This window comes from Ursus maritimus, unplaced genomic scaffold (assembly GCF_017311325.1).
Source record: "Ursus maritimus isolate PB19 unplaced genomic scaffold, ASM1731132v1 scaffold_16, whole genome shotgun sequence".
Classification (NCBI taxonomy): Eukaryota; Metazoa; Chordata; class Mammalia; order Carnivora; family Ursidae; genus Ursus; species Ursus maritimus.
Genome location: NW_024424008.1, coordinates 50,994,344 through 51,014,306, shown reverse-complemented (window position 1 = coordinate 51,014,306; position 19,963 = coordinate 50,994,344). Strand labels below are relative to the sequence as shown.

The following is a 19,963-nucleotide window of genomic DNA, read 5'->3' as shown; positions in this document are numbered from 1 at the left end:
AGGGATTAGGACATATATGTCAAAGGTAACTTTGCTTCCTGTACTCATCACTGGAGAAGCAAGAGAATGGCATGGAGGACGCCTATAGACCGCAGGAGTCAGGAGACCTCCTGGGCCGTTCAGATGTGGCAGAGCAGCCTGAGTCCCCGAGCGCAGGATGGGGAAGGCAGGAAGGAACCGGGAGCCAGCACCTACCTGCCTCCGGGCCGGGCTAGGTGCTGCAGAAACGGACGCCTCGGAGGACAACGGCTTCTGAGGCTCGGTCTGGTGAATAGGCAGGTACCATGGGACACAACTGTCTCTAGTCTCAGTCCAGGTTAAGTTCCAAGATGTAGAGGGTATGATCCTTCTACCCTCTAGGGGAAGGTTCACGTTTAAGGCCTGGGATTCAACTGAATCCTGGAATGGAGGTTGGTGGGCATACAGGACAGGGCACACAAGCCCACGGCCAAAACAAGAATTCAGGCACATAACCAAAGTTGTCAGAACTGATGCATGGCACTGAGGTGGGCCCAGCGAAGAGGAGGCAGGGGTCCTCCCCCAGGGCCTTTTGGGGCAGCCCTCCTTGCTCACTGATTCACTCTGGCTCCAGGCACAGGACCTGACTCCCCTTTATATGAAGGACCAGCAGGCCGGCTGTGGGCAGGACCCTGGCTGGGTCTAGGCAGGGTCTTCCCAGAACAGGCGGGACTTCAGTTGAGGGCTAAAGGAGAAAAAGAGAGGGGAAAGCATCATTGGAGTGAGAAAACATACAGAGGTGGGGTTTTCATGGCATGCTTCTGGTCTAGTCAGCAAAAGGGGAGATACTGGGAACTCTTCTGGAGGAACTCTAAAACCACTGAACAGATATATGTAGGGTAGAGGTGGAGGAATGAATATGGAGAAAGTGGCCTCTTGGGGTCTCACATCATCTGTGGAAAATCCAAGATGAGAGTAGGAAACCTCTCATTGTGGCTGCTGACCAGGTGGAGACTTCTAGGTAGGAAGGAAAGAGATTGACCCAGGCCATGATTTTGTGTGTGTGTGTGTGTGTGTAGGACACAGCACTGGAGAAGCAGAGCCATGCTTACGTTGTGTTCTCTGGGGCAACCCCACACCTAGCTTTGGGTCCAGGGCTCGGCTTTAGGATTAGCCATGGGATAAAGACAAGGCAATGTCAACTGCCAGTTCCGCTTTCCCCTCCAACAGCCCTCTCTTTCTTTCCCTCCTCCTCCTTTTCTCCTGGTCTCCATAGAGGATGCATTCCCTGCTTCTCCCCGCTCCCCCGGCAGCATGACTGCCTTCCAGCCACAGGGAAGCGGGTGTGTCAGACTGTAGATCACCACGGAAGGGTTGACACCTCGTGGGTAATGAAGAGAGAAAATGCATCAGGGGTGTTTAGGGGAGATGACAGGTGATCACAGAAGCCTCCTCCTTGCCCAGATGTATTTTGTCAACTGATCCCTCAGCAGACCGGAGAGGGAGCTCAGTCAAGCCTCCTGGGTACTCTGGAGGGATGGGGGCTCTTTTGATCCCAGACATGCTTAACTCTGGCCTTAGCTACACTCCTGCTGCTCCCCTGGTGGGGTGGAGTGAGGAGGAGACAGGCTCCCTTTGAAGCTCATCCTGGGACTGAGCAGAGCTTCCTTTCCCTATAGAAAAATGAGAGCAGCAAGCTGTGATGTGCTTGGAAATCAAATTCCCCAAGAGCAGAAATGACACTCCAGCCAAGGGTACTGTGGCTTTCCACAGAGCCGTAATGCTCCAAGACTCCTCCAGCCTGCAGAGACAACATAGCCATGTGACCTTGAAAAGCCACCAACTCTGAACTTCAGCCTCATTATCTGCGAAACAGAGATAAGTCTATATTTTGCTAAATCTAAGATACCATTGACTCTAAGACCCACCATTCTTTTCTTTACCACTAAGAAAGTAAACACTGCCAATTGAACTATGACATGCCACCGACTGTAAGACCCACCCTGATGTCAGAGATGTTGAGATGAGAAGAAATATCAGTGTGAAAATCTGTGAAATGTGATCATTCTGCACACGGCTCCAAAGATGATCAAGCTATGATGAGCATCCGCGTGCTTCGCAAACTACGAAGCACGGAAACGTGAGTTGTGCGCGGTATCAGAGGCTGATTTCTGGGAAAGGTCTCGATCGAGCTAGAAAAGGTCTCGATCGAGCTAGAAAGTGAGCTTCAGGAGAGGAAGCATCTTGGTCTGTCTCCTGCAGCACAGTGGCCCCAGGGTCTGGGAGACTGCTCGGCACGTCACAGGCTCCCAGTAAATATTTCTGAACACAGAAATGATGAGTGATCCGTGAAGTTCCAAAACATGACAGTTTCACAGTGTGACCTGTGCAGCCAGGAGAGGGGGTGGTGTTGAGTCTGGGGTCTGAGGCCACTGGTGCTCCCCTTCCTGACACCTTGGGTGTGTATGAGGTAAGAGTCCAAGCAGACTCAGGGTCAGGCTCCCTGAGACCACCAGGGTGCCTCCTCTCACAGCCTGGCTCGATTTTCATCCAACAAGGCTGGCAGGCTACCCCAGTGAACAAGTGAGAATTATCTCGACTCCTGAACAACACAAACACTGTAAGCATTTATTGAGCAACGACTGCATGAACACCCAGGGTCTGAGTCCTGAGTCAAGGTGCCAAAAGTTGGTTTCTTCTGGGCCTCTCTCCTTGGCTTGTAAGTTGCCCCCTGCTCCCTGCATCTTCACATGGTCTTCCCTCTGTATCTGTGTCCCAATCTCCTCTTCTTGAAAGGACAACGGTTGTATTGGACTAAGACCCATCCTAGTGACCTCATTTCACCTTCATTACCTCTTTAAAGGCCCTATCTTCAAATATATTCATATCCTGAGGCACTGGGGGTTGGGGCTTCATCATAAGGATTTGTGAGCACATAACTCAGCTCATAACAGTTAGTTAGTTCAACAAACGTTTAGTAACTACCTACCGCATACCAGGCACTGTGCCAAGTGATGGGGACACAAAAGTATATAAGACTGCCTTCAAGAGGATCACAATCTAGTGGGGAAAACAGACACAGAAACAGATTAACTGTTCTTTTTGATGAAAGTGCAATGAGAAATGTATCAACGCAGTAGGAGTGCCAAGAAGGGCCACCTGTCCTAGCCTGAGAGGTCAGAGGTAGTTGGGGAAGGCTTCCTGGAGGAGGTGATATCTTAGCAGACTATGAAGGATGAACATAAGCCAAATTGAGGTTGAGGAGAAGGGGAAAAGAGGATACCCCTAAGAGAAGAAACAAGATCCCAAGTGTGTTGAAGGACAGCCATGTAGCAGGGCAGATACTAGGGTGAGACACCACGCTTGGCATCCTGCAAATTGCCCATTGATGCAATTGAGAGTAATGCCACCTTAAATTCTGTGCCCTAGGGACTTCACCTACCTCACCCTTGTTCCAGCTCTGAAGAACCACAATTGGTTCAGTGTTACCAGACCAACAGATTCGAAGCAGTGGTTAGTGAGCAACAAGGCAAGAGAGAGTTGGGGGTGGGTCCCGAAGGACCGTGCGCAGAGAAGGGAGACTGGCCTTCATCCTGTAAGTGATGGGGGTGAAGGGATCCCGGATGGACTTCAGCTGTGTGCCCCTAATTTTTAGCCTCTCAAACTAGGTGGGCACATGCTTCATGGGTTATGATGAGGCTTACACACCAAGCATGTCACCCAGTGCCTGATTAGTAACTGTCATTATTACTCTTCTGCCCAGAATGGTTCCTTATCCTTGGAGAGGGGTCAGTAAAAACCACCTCAGGTTGTCTCAAGAATTAAATGAGAGAGCTTCTGTAACGTGCTCAGTATTGTGCCTGAAGTAAAGTAGGTGTTCAAAAACATTCATTTCTTCTGGGTCCTTTTTGGTGCTTATCACATTCTGCCATTTAGTATATTTACTTATGTGCTAACCTCTCTTGTTCTTTATGGAGCAAGGACTGTGATTAATGTCCATTTAACAGAGGCAGGATGGACTTGTGGCAATAAAATGGGCTCTGGAGTCAGACAGAAAGACCTAGATTCAAATCCAGGCCCACCGCTTACTCACCAGCCCTATGACCTTGGACAAACTTTCATTTTGTTAAAACTCCACTTCCTCACCTAATCACACTCACCTCTGAAAATACCCAGATGTAAGTGCCTGGCTCCTGAGACACGACTAGCAATATTTGTTGAGAGTGTAAGAGAGAAGCTGCCTGCTTTGCCTTCCTGCCATATTGCCCACACTAAGACCTGGTCACCCTTTGACCTTTGTGCTCTCTTACCTCCTCACCTAATTAATCACCAAGCTCCAGTCATGCCATCTCCTTCTTAGTTTAGAATTCGTCTACTTATCTTTCTCCCTACTGCCTCGCTCTGAACCTCTTCATCCAGGCCACATTTCTAGGCTGACATCCCCCAGGGGCCACTACCTCTAAGTCATCTTCTGTACGGATGCTGTCGGCCACCTACCCAAGTATCCATCTCTCTTCCAAATGGTGCAAAGGCAAGTGGATGCATCAAAATGCGTCATGGCAAATTCATTCTCCTTGTAAGTGATTCACTTGGGAAGGAGCAGGGAATCCAAACCTGGCCAAAGAAAGGTAAGGAAATCTGCTGGAGCGCTTCAGGGAAAGGTTTCCTTGCTGATGAAGAGAGACACACAGGAAGAGACGTGGCCCCATCTGCGTGGGAAGCATCATGCATGGGAGAGGTCATGGCCAACAGGCTGAGGACTGCAGAGCAGAAAGATGGGAAGACCCTGAGTTCTCATGGCACTGTGCAGCTGCCCAATTAACCAAGCCTGGACACTTGCTGCCACCATGTTTCTTGCCCTATGAAATAAGTAGCTCTTTTTGCCTAGCTAGTTTCATCTGGGTTCTCTAGGACTTAGAGCATCCTGACTGACACAGCTTCCCACCCCCAGTGTCAACTCTCAAATCCTTCTTGACCACACACTGGAGAGATCTGGTGGCAAATCCGGCCATGTCAGCCTTTCTATGGCTTCTCCTTGGCATTAGTTTCAAGTCCAGTTTCTTAGCATGGCCTTTGATGCCCTTCCTGATCCAGCCTCTGCCTTCTCTATAACCCTACATCCTTTTACTTCTCTCTCTCCTGGGCTCTCTTGACTCCTCTTACCCCCACTGTTGCTACAATCTGCTCTCAACCAACTGGGCAAGCCATTTCATCTTCCCATGCTCAACTTCCTCATCTGTAAAGTGGAAATACTCATAGTATCTACACCACATAACTGCCGTGCAAACGAAACGAGTAAATGTATATAAAGAACTGATGCCCAGATTAGTCTGTAGAGTGCTATGTAAATATTGTCATGTCATTATTCCTATCATTTGCCCAAATGTGTCTTTTTTAGGCTCCCTGTTTCTTTCTACTGGCCAGAGGCAGAAGACAAGGTCCTAGAGTAAGGCAGAGTCACAGACTAGGAGGAGCCCAGGTCCCTGAACTACCACACAGGCATGCTGAGCTATTACATATGCAAGCAATAAATCCTAGTATGAATTTGTTATAGCAGCCAGCACTCCCCTAACTCTCAGTGACTCCCCCACGCCATGCCCCCAGCTACCCTGTGATAATCCCTGCTCTCCAGACCAGCAGGCCCTGTAGCCGCTGTCAGTTTAGATTTTCCTTTTCCTTCCTAAGTAGAAGCCGGAGTGAGTCAATTGACCTTTGATTACTGTTATGGGTTGGATTGTGTCCCCAATTCCCCCTAAAAGAATATGTCAAAGTCCTAACCCCCAGTACCTTAGAATGTAACCTTATTTGGAATGGGGGTCATTGCTGATGTGATTGGTTAAGATGAAGTCACACAGGAAAACAGCGGGTCCCTAATCCAATATGACTTCCAGCCTTACGAGAAGAAAAGAGATGAAAGCAGGCATGCACAGAGGGAAGACAATGTGAAGACAGACCTGTGACGATGGAGGCAGAGACTGGAGAGAGGCAGCTATGGGCCAAGGACGCCTCAGGTGGTTGGCTACCACCGGAAGCTGGAAGAGGCAAGAAAGGATTCCACCTAGGGTCTCAGAGGGAGCGTGGCCCTGCCAACACCTTGATTTCGGACTTCTAGGATCCAGAACTGCGAGAGAATAAACTTCTGTCATTTTAAGCCACGTGGTGTGTGGTACTTTGTTTCGGCAGCACTAAGGAACTCATACAAGTACCAGCTCTCACAACAGGGTCAGAACCAGGGCTGGAACTTCATCAATACGTGTGGGTGGAGTGGAGGAAGGAAGGAAGAGACAGGAGGAAGGAGAATATGAAGGAAGAAGATGAAAGTGACTTTTGTTCCTGTTTGATCTCCTTCTAGACAGTTACCAGGGTTTTTTTTTAAGGCCCCGGGTACGGAAAGAGATTTCTTCCAGAGAATATCGTAAACATAGGCTTGAAGCATCCTCCTGGAAGAAGTGAGTGAAGCTGAGGAAAACATCTCCTTCAGATCACTGATTGACAAAATAATATGAGGTTATAAAGCTAGAGAATCCCTATGGCCTCATAAGCTTGGAGAGAGAGAATGAAACACCTTTCAGGAAAAAAAAAAAAAAAAAGCAATGAGAAGCAGCATTGCATAATTTCTGTTAGGTGTCTTCTGGGCACCAATAGCCTATAAAGAGACAGTACATCTGGTTGGGGAGCTGTCTTGGTGGGGGAGAGTAAAGACGAGGGTGCCATCCCAGGCTGCAGGCTCTGGACCTTCCCAGACTTGTCCAGACTGTGGGGTGGGGGTAGGCCATGTCAAAAAGCTGAGGGCAGCACCAAGTGCCCTGGGAGGGCACCTGCAGGGCAGGGGTAAGGCAGAGGCCAGGTGATGGGCTTGCTGGGAAGAACAAACCTCCTATCCCAACGCTGGTGGTGTAGCCATCGACAACCCGTCCCTGGGAGAGATGGGGATTGTGGTTTCCTATTGTTGCTGTAGCAAATTACCACAAATTAGGGGCTTACCACACAATTCATTATCTTACAGTTCTGGAGGTCAGCTCAGAGAGGGATTCACTGGGCTAAAATCAAGGTGTCAGCATTCCCTTCTGGAAGTTCTAGGGGAGAATCCATTCCCTGGCCTTTTGAAGCTTCTAGAAGCTGTACAGTGTCCTTGTCTCCTCTGTCTTCAAAGCAAGCAACATTGGGCTGAGTAGTCATCTGCCAGCTCTCTTCTCCCTCTTCTACCTCCTTCCTCCACCTTTAAGGGCCTTTGCGATTACACTGGGTCCACCTGAATAATCCAAAGTAGTCTCCCTATTTTAAGGTCAGCTGATTAGCAGCCTTAATTCCATGTGCAATGTTAATTCCCCTTTGCCACGTAACGTAACACAGTCACAGGTTCCAGAGGTTAGAATGTGATATCTTTGGTGATGGGTAGACATTATTCTCTTTTGTCTCTGATCCCCAAAAAGATGGAGGTCCATCCTACAAGCAAAATACAAATGCATTCACCCTACTTCTGGAACCACGATCGGTATCAGTCAGTGTTCAACCAGAGAAGGAGAATGAGCTGGAGGTATATATTAAGATATAAATTGCGAGGAACCTGTTTATGTGACCGCAGGGGCTGGCTAGGCAAGTCTGGAGTCTGCAGGGCAGGCTGGGACTCTTGGGTACGGACTGAAGCTGCTGTCCATGAGCAAAATTTTCTCTTCTCTCCGGGAGGTCTCAACCCTGCCTTCCAGATCTTTCAACAGGATCAAGTCTACCTGGATGATCTGGGATAATGTCCCCTATTTAAAGGCAAGTGACTGTGGATTTTAATCACATCCTCAAAGTACCTTCACAGCAACACCTAGATGAGAGTTCAATGGAATGAGTGAGGGCTGTAGCCAAACCACGATGATGTGTCAAAGAGATCATCACACAGACAAGGTGGCTCACTAAGGACCCAGTCCTTTGCCACAAGCCCCTGTACATGTCAGAATAGATGACAATTTCTTAGGATGGTTTTCTCCATGGTTAAATGGGACTAAGGAGCCCATGAAGCCAATTCTCTACTCTGATCCACTGTTCTCTGAGATCAGCAGCTCCTTAAGAATAAAGGCAAGGATTTCGTATTTATATTTGTATCTAGTAGCGCTTAACCTAGTGTTTCTTGTATAGGAGAGACATACTCGGGGAATGTTGGCTGGAAAAATTTTGTCTTTGTTGAGTAAATATTCTCTCCTGTTCCTAACCTGCCAACCCCCTTGGGCAGCTGCCAATTTGACAGCATTTCCAACTACTAATTCAAATGTTGGTACAACTTGCATCCTATCTCAGTGTCATATATGGCCAGGTGGCATTGGGGGGATAATGAGAAATCATCCTAGGGGTGGGAGCAGGGCGGAATACTTGAGTAGATTAGAGGAAGAGGCCATGGTATCTCTTTGTAGAGACATTTATAAACAAAAAAGAGCCCGGTCTGCCTGGATCAGGGTGAATATTGAATTGTGTAGAGACAAGTACCCTCAGAAGGGCCCAACAGCCTGAGAAATCTCTTATTCCTGAGTGTTCCAGATCTTTGGGAGCTCCAGGATGCCCTTGATAACAAGGACAAAGACTCTAACAAGCCAGGCCTTTGAGAACATTTTGCCCTAACTCCTTATTCTACAGAGACTCAGAGAGGGAAAGTGATTTGCTCAAAGTCACACAGTGAGCTGCAGGCAGACGAACCTGGAACCAGAAGCCAGAGCTTGTGATTCTGTTGTACTTTTTAATCTTCACTATGCTGTTGTGTCAACTTCAGGGGTCTCACATACTCAGTACTCAATCTAAGCACCCAGAAGTATTTGACATATTTCTCCAAAGTTCAAATGATTGCATTCACTGATGAGAAATCAAAAAAGTGACTTAGAGACATATTTAACACCTGCCCATTAAGTAAACATGCATTCTAAATAAAAACAGTTGCAACTTAAGAAAGGTTCCCTGCCCATTCTCTTCAACCAAATTACTCTCTAGGGCACCTGGACGGCTCAGTCGGTTAAGTTCTGCCTTCAATTCAGGTCATGATCCCGGAGTCCCAGGATTGAGCCCCGAATCAGGCTCCCTGCTCAGTGGGGACTCTGCTCCTCCCCCTGCTTATGCTCTCTCTCTCACTCACTCTCTCTGAAATAAATAAATAAAATCTTTAAAACCAAATTACCTCCCTGAAATCCATCCAATACAGGAGTTCTGGAACCCCTACTGTCTTCACAGGATCATTGGATACCTGTGATTCACTGGCTCGAGCAATCTCATGAAAAACAAGCCCAAGGGAAAGTGTTACATTTGCACATAACTGGATCACTACCCAAAAATAATTCATGGGATGTATCATAATTTATTTTTGTTTCCCACCATCTCTTTAATGATTTATTCAATGGGGGAAGTTTTCCCTTTGTCCATAGTTATAATCTTGTCCTGGGCATGTTCCATAGACTGGTGGCTACGATGGGCAGAATTCTCAGATGACCTCCCAGATTGCCACCTCTGGTGCAAACATCCTGTACCCCTGCCCACAGTGTGGGCAGGACCTGTAAATATACTGAGATAGTCCCTCCCTTGAGTACCTTACACTACATAAGACTCCTTCCTAGCAGACTGGATGGAGATTCTCCTACTAGGAGCTGAGGGCCCCAGGCTGACAGCTAGCAAGAAAATGGGGGCCTCAGTCCAACAACCACAAGGAACTCAATTCTGTTAACAGTTTGCAAGAGGTTCCCAAGCTTCAGATGAGAACACAGCCCAGCAGATACCTTAATATCAATGCCTCATGAGATGCTGAGCGGAGAACCCAACCAAGCAAGAGCTGACTCCTAACGTATGGAAACGGAGATAATAAATGGGTATTGTTTCGAGCCACAGGGTTTGTGGTAATGTGTTCCACAGCAGTAGGAAATTACAGCTGGCCATTGAACAGCACTGGTTTGAACTGCACGGGTCCAATTAAATGCAGATTTTTTTCAATAAATGCAGTACAGTACTGCAAATGTATTTTCTCTTCCTTACGATTTTTTTTTAAAGATTTTTATTTTGCTTATTTGACAGAGAGAGAGACAGCCAGCGAAAGGGGGAACACAAGCAGGGAGAGTGGGAGAGGAAGAAGCAGGCTCCCAGCAGAGCAGGGAGCCCGATGTGGGGCTCAATTCTAGGCCCTGGGATAACGCCCTGAGCCGAAGGCAGATGCTTAACGAGTGAGCCAGCCAGGCGCCCCTTCCTTATGATTTTCTTCATGCCATTTTCTTTTCCCTAGCTGACCCTGACTAGAATACAGTACAGAATACACATGATGGATAGTTGGAAGGCAGGCAGGGACAAGGGGCCCCCCATCCTTAGAGGAAACCACCCTTAAAAGGATTTTGCACCACCTGGGAAGGAGGCCTCCACCCTTTCCCATGTGACAAAAACCTAACTGGATGATAGGCGCAGGGAGGGTCAATCAGATTTAAAACAAGCCCATAAAAACCCCTAGAGTTAGAAATTCTGGGGGCAACCATCTCGCATTCCCTCCCTCCTCTGGAGCTTTGTACTCAACTCAATAAACCTTGCTTTGCTGCCCACCACTCTGTCTGGTCTACCCCTTCATTCCTCAAAGAGGCGTGACCAAGAACCATGAGCACCAATTGGAAAAGAAAAAATCCTGTAACACATACAGCATACAAAAACGTGTGTTAATTGACTATGTTACTGGTGAGGCTTCCAGTCAACAGTAGGCTGTTAATAGTTAACCTGGGGGGGAGCCAAAAGTTCTATGTGGATTTTCAACTATGCTGGAAATTAGTGCTCCAACCCCTCCCCCTGTGTTGTTCAAGGGTCAACTGTAATAAAGAGCTTCCTAGCATTCTATGAAAGCGCAAAGGGAAAATAATATTTATATAGGACAGTGAGATAAATGAGCAAAGCCACCCAAGGGGGCTGTGACGCCCAGGCCCAGTCTGCCACTCCCAGAGTTGAGGGCATCCATGTCCTCAGGCATCCTACTTCCTGCCTGTCAGGACACTCTGTACACAGGAAGTCCTATCAGCCCCTGAAGTTGTAAACACAATCTCCATTCAGAAATCTGAGTGTTTGGCAGCACCCACAACTCTTGGTTTGGTTTGGTGTCAAGTCTCCTCCCCCCACTCCCCCTCCCCGCCCCCCCCCCCCAGGACTATGCTGCCTCGCCTGGGGGATGCTTGAGCTGGGAGGGAGAGCAAGCTTCCCACCTGTGGTCCTGCAAGGGCGTCCGTTGTTAGCTACAGATGACTGCATCCTTCTCATCCCAAAGTGCCTCTCCCAGGTGGCTGGCCCCCACGGCCACCACCAGGCCCTTCATCGGAGTGCCCAGCCCAGGCTGGAATATAAGAATTCTGAGGGAGGGGCCCTGCCAGGCCTACACATCTTCAACCTCTCTTCCAACACCACTTAGGTATGTGGTCCTGGGGACGCAAGGCTACACCCAGGCAATCGGCCCTGTCCTTGAGGACCCCCTCACGCCTGTCTGGGCTCCTGCCAATCCTGCAGTCTGGGCCGGGCGGGACGGAGTGCTGAGGCCCTCGCCAAGCAAGGAACTCATCCGTTTAAACTTGATAATCAAGTTCCTTCCAATTCTCCCTCCTCCACTCCACCTCAGCCCCTGGTTGAAATCTTATCTCTTTTTGGGCTGAGAAAGAGACTGTTATTCTCCACAGTCTGGTTCACGATATAAAATCTGTGCTCTGAGCCCTCTGGCTTTGGCTTTTGATATTTAAAGCCAAGCTTTAGAAATTCAAAAATACCCTTTTTTCTCTCAAGCACCTTGCCCTTAGAATTGAAATCCGTGGCTCTCAATACCATTGCCTCTACAATAGATTTACAAAAGGCTACTTAAGAGCTCAAAAGCCAGGAAAGGGACTCTTTGTTCTCTCTGTATGGTCCCTACCCTCAGGGCAATTCAGGAGAAAACCCAGCCGCACAGCACGGGGTAGAGCCAGCAGTGAGAGGGTTAAAGCAATAGCAAGAGCACTGAGTTTAACTTCAAAATTTGACTGTGAGGCACTTATAAAATGCTGAGGTGTTTCCCCAAGGCATCGCTAGGTGTGGTTTTCAGGACTCATTCCAGCAAATGCACTAATAAAGATGAACAGTAAATAATATAAATACTGACACAAACAGTGACAGGTACGTTCATTATGGTCGTTTAAGAGCACTTGTTAATTTGAACTTTTTGAAAATAATCGTGGAGTTGCTACAATGCGCAACTTTAAATGCATGCTTATTTTATACCTGAAAGAGTATGTGTCCCACCATATACAAAAATTAACTCAAAATGAATCATAATTCTAAATGTAAAACCTGAAACTATAAAAACTTCTAGGAGACACCATAAATCTTTGGGACCTTAGGTTAGGCAAAGACTTTTTATCAAAATAAAAAATTAAAAAGAGTAGCATCAAAAATATGATCCATAAAAAAAAACTAATAAATTGAACTTCATCACAATTAAATTTCTGCTCTTTGAAAGACACTGTTGAATGAAAGACACCCCCTGACAGGGAAAATCTTGGAATATCTGACAAAGGTCTTGGAGCCAGTATAAACAAAAAGATTTTAAGATTCAACAATAAAACAAACCACATAATTTGTTAAAGGAGCAAAGATCTGAAGACATGAAAAGATGCTGGGCATCCTTATTCATTACGGAAATGCAAATTAAAACCACAGTGAGAGGCTACTTCACGTCTGGTGGAGAGATGGACATGAAAAAGGCTGGCCACATGAAGTGTGGGTAAGGAGCACTCATCTGCTGGTGGGAACGTTTAAAGGTACCACCACTTTGGAAAACAGCAAGGCAGTTTCTTAAAAGGTTAAACACACACCTAACCATATGGCCTAGCCATTCCTCCCTTAGGTATTTGCCTAAGAGAAATGAAAGCCGATATCCATACAAAGACTTTTCCATAAATGTTCCTAGAGCTTTATCTGTAAGAGCCCCAAAGTGGAAACGATCCGAATGTTCTTCAGCTGGGGAACTGAATAGACATACACGGTGGTCCACCCACCCAATGGAATTCTACTCAGTAACAAAAAGGAATGAACTATCAATGGAACTGACACCATGAATGAATCTCATGTTGAGTGAAGGACGCTAGCTAAAAAGGAACGCATGCTATATGATTGCATGTATATAAAAGTATCAAAATGCAAACTGATCTGTAGTACCAGAAAGCAGATCTGTGGGTGCCTGTGGAGAGAGCACGCCAGAAGGGAGGGGGCAGCGAGGGGTGGGAGGGATGGATTACAAAAGGGCATGAGGTAATTCTGGGGGTGGTGGATGTTTATCATTTTCATTATGGTGGTGATTTCACAGGTATATAGACACATCAAAACTTAACAAGTTGCACATTTTAAATATGTGCAGTATCTTGCATGTCAATTATACCTCAATAAAGCTGTTAAAAAGATATGTTTATAAAAAGAGCATGTGTTTCTGGCTCTGTCATTGGAATAGACTTCTAGCACAATCCATACATACCTTCCAAAACCTGAGCTTAGTCACATACAACTCCACATAGATCTCTCAGATTCCCTGGTCACTTCCATTAATGTTGTGTGTAAAATGAACATTTTAAAATTTGTGCTTACAAGAAAATATGTGACTAATTTTTTAAATGTCAATATCTTTCCAATAACTATTAAAATCTGTGAGTTTTGTGGCAGGTACATCAGTAGACATGTAGTCCTTCATACCAGGTTTCCAATGGTCTGTAGTCTGAGTGAGTGAGAGGGGCAGGGGAGGTTTGGGCAAGAGGTTGGGAGGGATGGGGTGTGGGGTTGGGGGTGGTGGTTGGTGAGGATGAGTATCTATCTTCATCTAAAACACAGAACCCCAAGTCAATGGCCAGAGGCAGCGAGAGCAAGAAAGACTGAGAAGGGGCCAGGATGGGGAGAAGAAGGGAAGGCAAGAACAGAGTGTTGAGCCCCACAAAGCTGGCAGGAATAATCTTAATGGCTACAATGTATTGCATGCTGTCTCTGTGTTATCTCAGTTCATCCTTAGAACCCTAGGGGTGGGTCCTACAATTAAACTCCTTAAAACATGGAAGTGTCTGATAAAAATTTAAACAGCTTGCCTGAGGTTAGAAACCTAAGAGTCCGAGGAGCTTCCAACTGTAAGCAGTTTGCTATTGTTGCCATAACTATCACAGATTTAGTGGCTTAAAACAACAGAGATTTAACCTTTTATAGCTAGAGGTCAGAAGCCTGAAATGAGTCTTGTGGGGCTAAAACCAAGATGTTCGCCAGGCTGTGTTCCTTCCGGAGGCTCCAGGGGAGGATCTGTCCCTTGCTGCTTTAAGTTTCTGGAAACTGCCTGCATTCCTTGGCTTGGGGCTGCAACTCTCTATAGCTCCTTTGATTCTCCTGCTTCCCTCTTATGGAGCCCCTTGTGATTACACTGAGCCCAGCTGGATAACACAGGGTAATCTCCCCATTGCAAATGCTTGGTTTAATCACAGCTGCAAGGTCCATTTTACCATGGATGATAACATTCACAGTTCCTGGGGATCATTTTGGGTGGCCATGGTTCTGTCTAGCACCCAGACCCTGGCTGATATGACTCCTTCAGTCAAGATGGAAGGCCTTTGCTGATCAGTCCCCTGTCACCCTTCCCCAGCCTTTCCTCACACCCCTTCCCACAGCTGACACTGCAGCCAGAACTCACAACCTGCAACGTACCAGCGAGGTTGCCCACTCCTCCTCACCTTCCTCCTGGTGCCTGCCCTCCACTGCAACACCTCCCTCTTCTCCTCATCAAGACCTATTGAAATCCCAGCTCAAATGCCAGCTCCCTGTGAAACCTCTCCTAATCTTCAGCTGGGGTACTCCCACCACTGCCATGGCATTTGGGTTTCACATTCAGGTCTATCCGGGGGCAGTGTGTGTAAGCTCTTTAGGCAAGAATCGTATCTCTTTTATCTGTGTAGCCCCCACAGCCTACATCACAGAGCCCTGCACACAGGGGCTTAGCAGGTGTTTACTCAGCACCTGAGTAGATCAATGGATACACACACGCCAGGACCCGGGTAAAGCATCCTCTGCCTCTCAGCCCCAGAAAGCACTGGTCTCCTCTAAGGCCCCTGGAGCCCCGGGCCTGCTGTACCTCTGTACCTCACTGCCAACGCAGCAGCACTGCCCAGACCTACGCCTACAGCCAAGCTCAGCGAGTTTGCTCAGAGCTGCTCTAACTTGGAGCTCGGGCTCTAATGAACAGATGGCATAAATAAGGGGAGAGATGGTAAATTCAGGACAGAAAGCAGGTGAGGAGGCATTCACGGTTGATGGGCTCTAGTCCCGCATCCACGTGGCTGGGAAAAAGCAGGGTAAGGATGCTCAATTTGGGAATGTGTGGTCTCTGATTCAGCCTCCTGGGCCAGCCCGCTCCTGCCATTTGGGGCCTCGTACATGCCTTTGCAGCTGGCATCACCAGCCCCCAGGAATTTGCTCCTGGACGCTCACCCAAAACAATTCTCAAAACACCACACTGCTACAGACTTCAAAGTCCATATGCTGAAATCCTAACCCCCCAATGTGATGGTTTTAGGAGGCGAGGCCTTTGGAGGGTGCTTAGGTCATGAGGGTGGAAACTTCACGAATTACAGCTCCCTCTCCCCTTCTGCCAAGTGAGGACACAGCAGGGAAACAGCTATCTATGAACCAGGAAGTGCTCTCACCAGACACCAAATCAGGCAGCACCTTGATCTTGGACCTCCTAGCCTCCAGACCTGTGAGAAATAAATGCTTGTTGTGTAAGCCACCCAGTCTGTGGTATCTTTGTGACAGCATCCCTAACAAATTACGACCACACAGCGCTAACATCTGTATTTTACTTTACCTATTGAACCCAAAACTCAAGGACAGGAAGGCCCCGTTCATTATTGGTACCACCACCATGTTCGTCAACCAACATTTATTGACACGTTGGTAAATGGCACCACGTTAGATACTGGCTCACTGACTCCCAATCCCTGCATACAGACGTGCAAACAAGTGTGTGTGTGTGTGTGTGTGTGTGTGTGTGTGTGTGTTGTGTGACGTCCCCATGGGGTTGGAAATAGAGGCCCTCAGTATTCTTCAAGACAAACCTTGGTTTCCATTTCTTGCTGATTAAATACATTACTTTGCTTATCTACTTCCTCTGTGGAGGAAGGGTTTTGAGGCCAGAGATTTATCCTTTAAATTAAACAATGAGGCAATGGATCTTAAACAAAAATACTTCAAGAGCTCCTCCATAGAATGTGTAGTCCTGGGAGCCAAGGAGAGGGGGATTACTCTGGCCAATTGACTGGCACTTGCCGGAGCGTTGATGCTATCTGTCCCCAGCATGGAGTAGGGACGAGAAATGGATAAGGAAGAGGGAAAAGAAAATCTGACCCTCTTAGATAACTGTCCACCTCCTCATTAGTCAGATTCTCTCAAGTGGTTTGGAATCATGTGAATTTCCACCCCTAGTCACTCTCTACCTAATAGAACTTTAGAAATATAGGCTAATAGCAAACAAAGGTGGCTTTGGCGTTTCTGGTGTTTGGGAGTGGACAGAGCACCGCATCTTTCTCCTGAAATATCAGACAGTGGCCACTACCCAGCGGATCCACAGACCTGTTCACACTAAACAACAGACCGCATGGATAGGCAGGTGACAGACTGACCAAATCAAGGGGGCGCCATTCACACTGTGGTCGTTGTGCCAGTTTTCCAGCAGATGGCAGCGACGCGTCTTGAGGAAGGAACCCTTATTTATAATTGGTACCAAGCACCACCTAAGCAAGAGGCCATGCTGTAATACCCAGTGTCTGGTTCACCTACTTGACCTTGGGTGCTTTTCTTTAGAGAAATGGTACAGGGAATACAAAAACAGTCAGAAGGCCAGGTCATCCCAGCCTGCGTCCATATGACATATCCATTGTGCCTGTGCCGGCCTTGATTTGAGATAGAGAAGTGACCTGGACTGACAGAGGCAAAGTGACAAGCTGATGGTGTTCTAACCTCCATCCTGGTTCCTGACCACATCCTGGTGTGGAGGNAAGAGTGGGGAAGGAATGTCTTTCTCACTGCTCTGTCCCCACAACCCAGGACAGTGCTGGACACAGAAAGGGTGCACAATACAAGTGAGTTGAGGGGAGGATGGATGGTTGGATGGATGGATGGATGGATGGACGGATGGACAGATGGATGGATGGGCAGACGTGGACAGACGGATGGATAGACAGACGGATGGATGGGTGGAATCAACAGAGACCTGTGGAATGCATGGGTGCACTCTCCTATCGTTTGGTGCATTTGTTCTAGTTGGTCTTCTGAGAGAGACAGCCAAACCAATGCCCAGGGACTTCTCTGAAGGAAGGCAGAAACCGCCAAAATGAATTTACTTAAAAGATCTCTCACCAGGAAGCAGCCCCTACAGAGTCCCCTTTCTGAGGGAGCAAATCTCTTCCTTAATCACCACGTGCTGCTGCTCACAGTTCTCACTCAGTCCAGCTGTCTGTCCCACCTCTCAGTAAAGCCTATTTACCAAAGCCATTTGCAAGTCTAAAATGTATGGCTTCCTCCTCAGAATGTTCATCTTCCAAGAGCCAGGCTGGAGCCCCTGGCTGGCTAGCTGGGAATGGTCCTGCCTCTCCTCCCACATTCTGCTGCTTAGCACCAAAAAGCCACAGACAAGACTGAAACAGCAATCAGGCAAAAGTCTGGGCTGGGGCCGAAACACCTCTGCTGGGGATTACCAAGGGCAGACTGGCCTTGGACCAATCAGCTGGCTAGACTTAGGGAGAAAGGCTGGGGGCCCCAGATCAGGTCTTGGGTGCAGAAGGCTCCATCCTGCTCAGCGTAACATGATGCCTGCCCACACAGACTCCACTGCTGGAGGCAAATCTGCAGCCCAGGCACTGCCTGGGCTTAGTAGACAGCCTGGCTTACAGAGGTACTCTGTGGATACTCAGTGAGCTCAGTGGCTCACGGCAAAGTTGCTAGGGTGGAACAGAACTCTTTTTTTTTTTGTCCTGGACCAGCCCACTATTCCCTCCAATAGCAAGTGCTTATGGGGCACCTGCCATACGTTGGGCACTGTGCTGGGTGCGAAACATACCAAAGAACAAACAGGCGTGGCCCCCACCTCGCGGAGTTTGTGGTCAAGCGGGAAATAGAAACAAGAAGTTAAATGCACTGCCAAGTGCCAGATCAAGGACATCCGACCTGATCCAAAGGACTCCTGGAGGAAGTAGCAATGAAGCCAGGACTTGAGGGACAGAGGATTTAGCAGGCAGGGGCGAAGGCACAGGCCCAGACCAAGCACCTTCTAACACAGCAAGATTCAGACTGGCTGGATCTGTGAAGGGGAGAGTGGCCGGAGAGGAGGGTGGGGGACCCGATCCCCAAGAGCCTTCTTGTCAGCCAGGCATGGAGTCTGCACTTTCAGGGCTGAGCGGGGGGTGGGCAACAGGGACCAACAACAGGATTTGGAGGATATTTGAGGCCAAAGCAAGTTAGGGATGAGGGCACTGGCAAGGCAGGGACAGTAAGGAATTCCTGTGGCCTGGAAACCATTTCTGAGCATTTATGGAAAATTCTATCCTATTCCTTCCTTACATGATAGACACACGGGTATAAAAGAAGGATATAAATCACCGTCCCTCAGACTCCATATCTGAGAAAGGGTTTTCATGTCCATCTCCTTGTGTGATTCTATGAGAAGGTGGCAAGTAAGATCCCCCTCCACATCACAGATGAGGAAACTGAGACCCATAAGGTAAGCCGATGCATTTAAAACTGTGTAATAAATTCGGCTGCATGGGAGCTTCCTATTTGCCTAGTAGTACACTGTAACATAGATTATGGACAACCTTGGGTGGGGCAAGTGGCCGAGCGCTTACCCCCAGTGAGTGACAGCACAGGCACGAGAGTCTTTATACCCTATTTCCACCTCAGCATTGAAGGAGCAAATGGCCGTGCCAGGAGTGGCCCCTAAGGTTCTGAGAGCTGGCCCAGTGCCCTTGGCATGGCAGGCTGAGCAAAAGAAACCTCAGAAGTCACCCTGCTTGAAGTCTGGGGGAATCGACCAGAACCCCTACAACATACAAAACACCAGGGCCTGATTTGAATAGGTGCAGGCACATCTCATGTCAAGCCATCAGCACCACATGGACACCGCTGGGAATTCCAACCCCTGCAACTGACGTCCCCTCCCTCTGCTCTCCCTGCCTCCCAGACCGGAGTCCTAGGGCAGCCTAAGGGGGTGTACTTACGGCACCTCCTCACCAGCTTCTGGAAACTTGGCCTGTCCTGTTGTTAGACACCCTGCTCCCCCTGTCGCACCAAGGGCAAGAGCCAGCTCTCTTAGGCGTGCTGCTTAAGTAGGAAAATAAATAATCCCACTTGGAATAGCAGCAGCCAACAGAGCCTTCTGTCGGAGGGCCTTTCTGCCCTTCTCCCAGTTCCTGGGTATCCTCTCTACTAGAAATGCTTTTCGGGACGCAGGAGGAGATGGGGGAGGGGAGGGTGGAGATGGACACTCTTCTTAAGAGGGTCTTTGTTGCTGTAATTTCCATCTTTCGCTGAGGGCTGGGAGCTCCCGCAGAGCCGGGAGGGTTGCTCAGTGCCATGGAGACAATTGTGATATCAAAGGGAGAGGATTATGGCTCCGGTGGGGAGGGAGGAACGGGAGCGCCAGCCAGAGCTGGAGACAGCCAAGAGAAGATGACAAGTCACTTAGGCCTCAGGTTGAGAGCCGGTGGCAGACTGTGAGATGCAGAGACAGGTCCTGTCAATTCTGAAGGACTGTCACTGTCACAGGAGCCGTCCCCCTGAAGTGGGGGAAGCTAAGCAGCAGCAGCCGGTGGTAGGTGAGGGGCAGCGCAGGATCACGCAGATGGCAGAAGGCTGTCCTGCTAACAGCAGGTTGGCTAAGGCAGAAAGAATGGGCCCGTCAGAAATGCCAGAATGAGGCCCACAGGACCTGAGTATTCAGGGGCCAGACGATGTGGATAGACCTGCACGTAGTAAGGGC

At 48.3% G+C, this 19,963-nt stretch overlaps 1 long non-coding RNA gene across 1 annotated transcript in view; it reads right to left on the bottom strand.

Annotated features, from left to right (window-relative positions):
- Positions 1-252: 252 nt before the first annotated feature.
- LOC121102925 overlaps positions 253-19,963 on the bottom strand; it is a 102,448-nt gene continuing 82,737 nt past the window's right edge. Inside the window, exon 3 of the long non-coding RNA XR_005835075.1 lies at positions 253-703. This is a non-coding gene — a long non-coding RNA (uncharacterized LOC121102925). The remainder of the gene's footprint in view (positions 704-19,963) is intronic.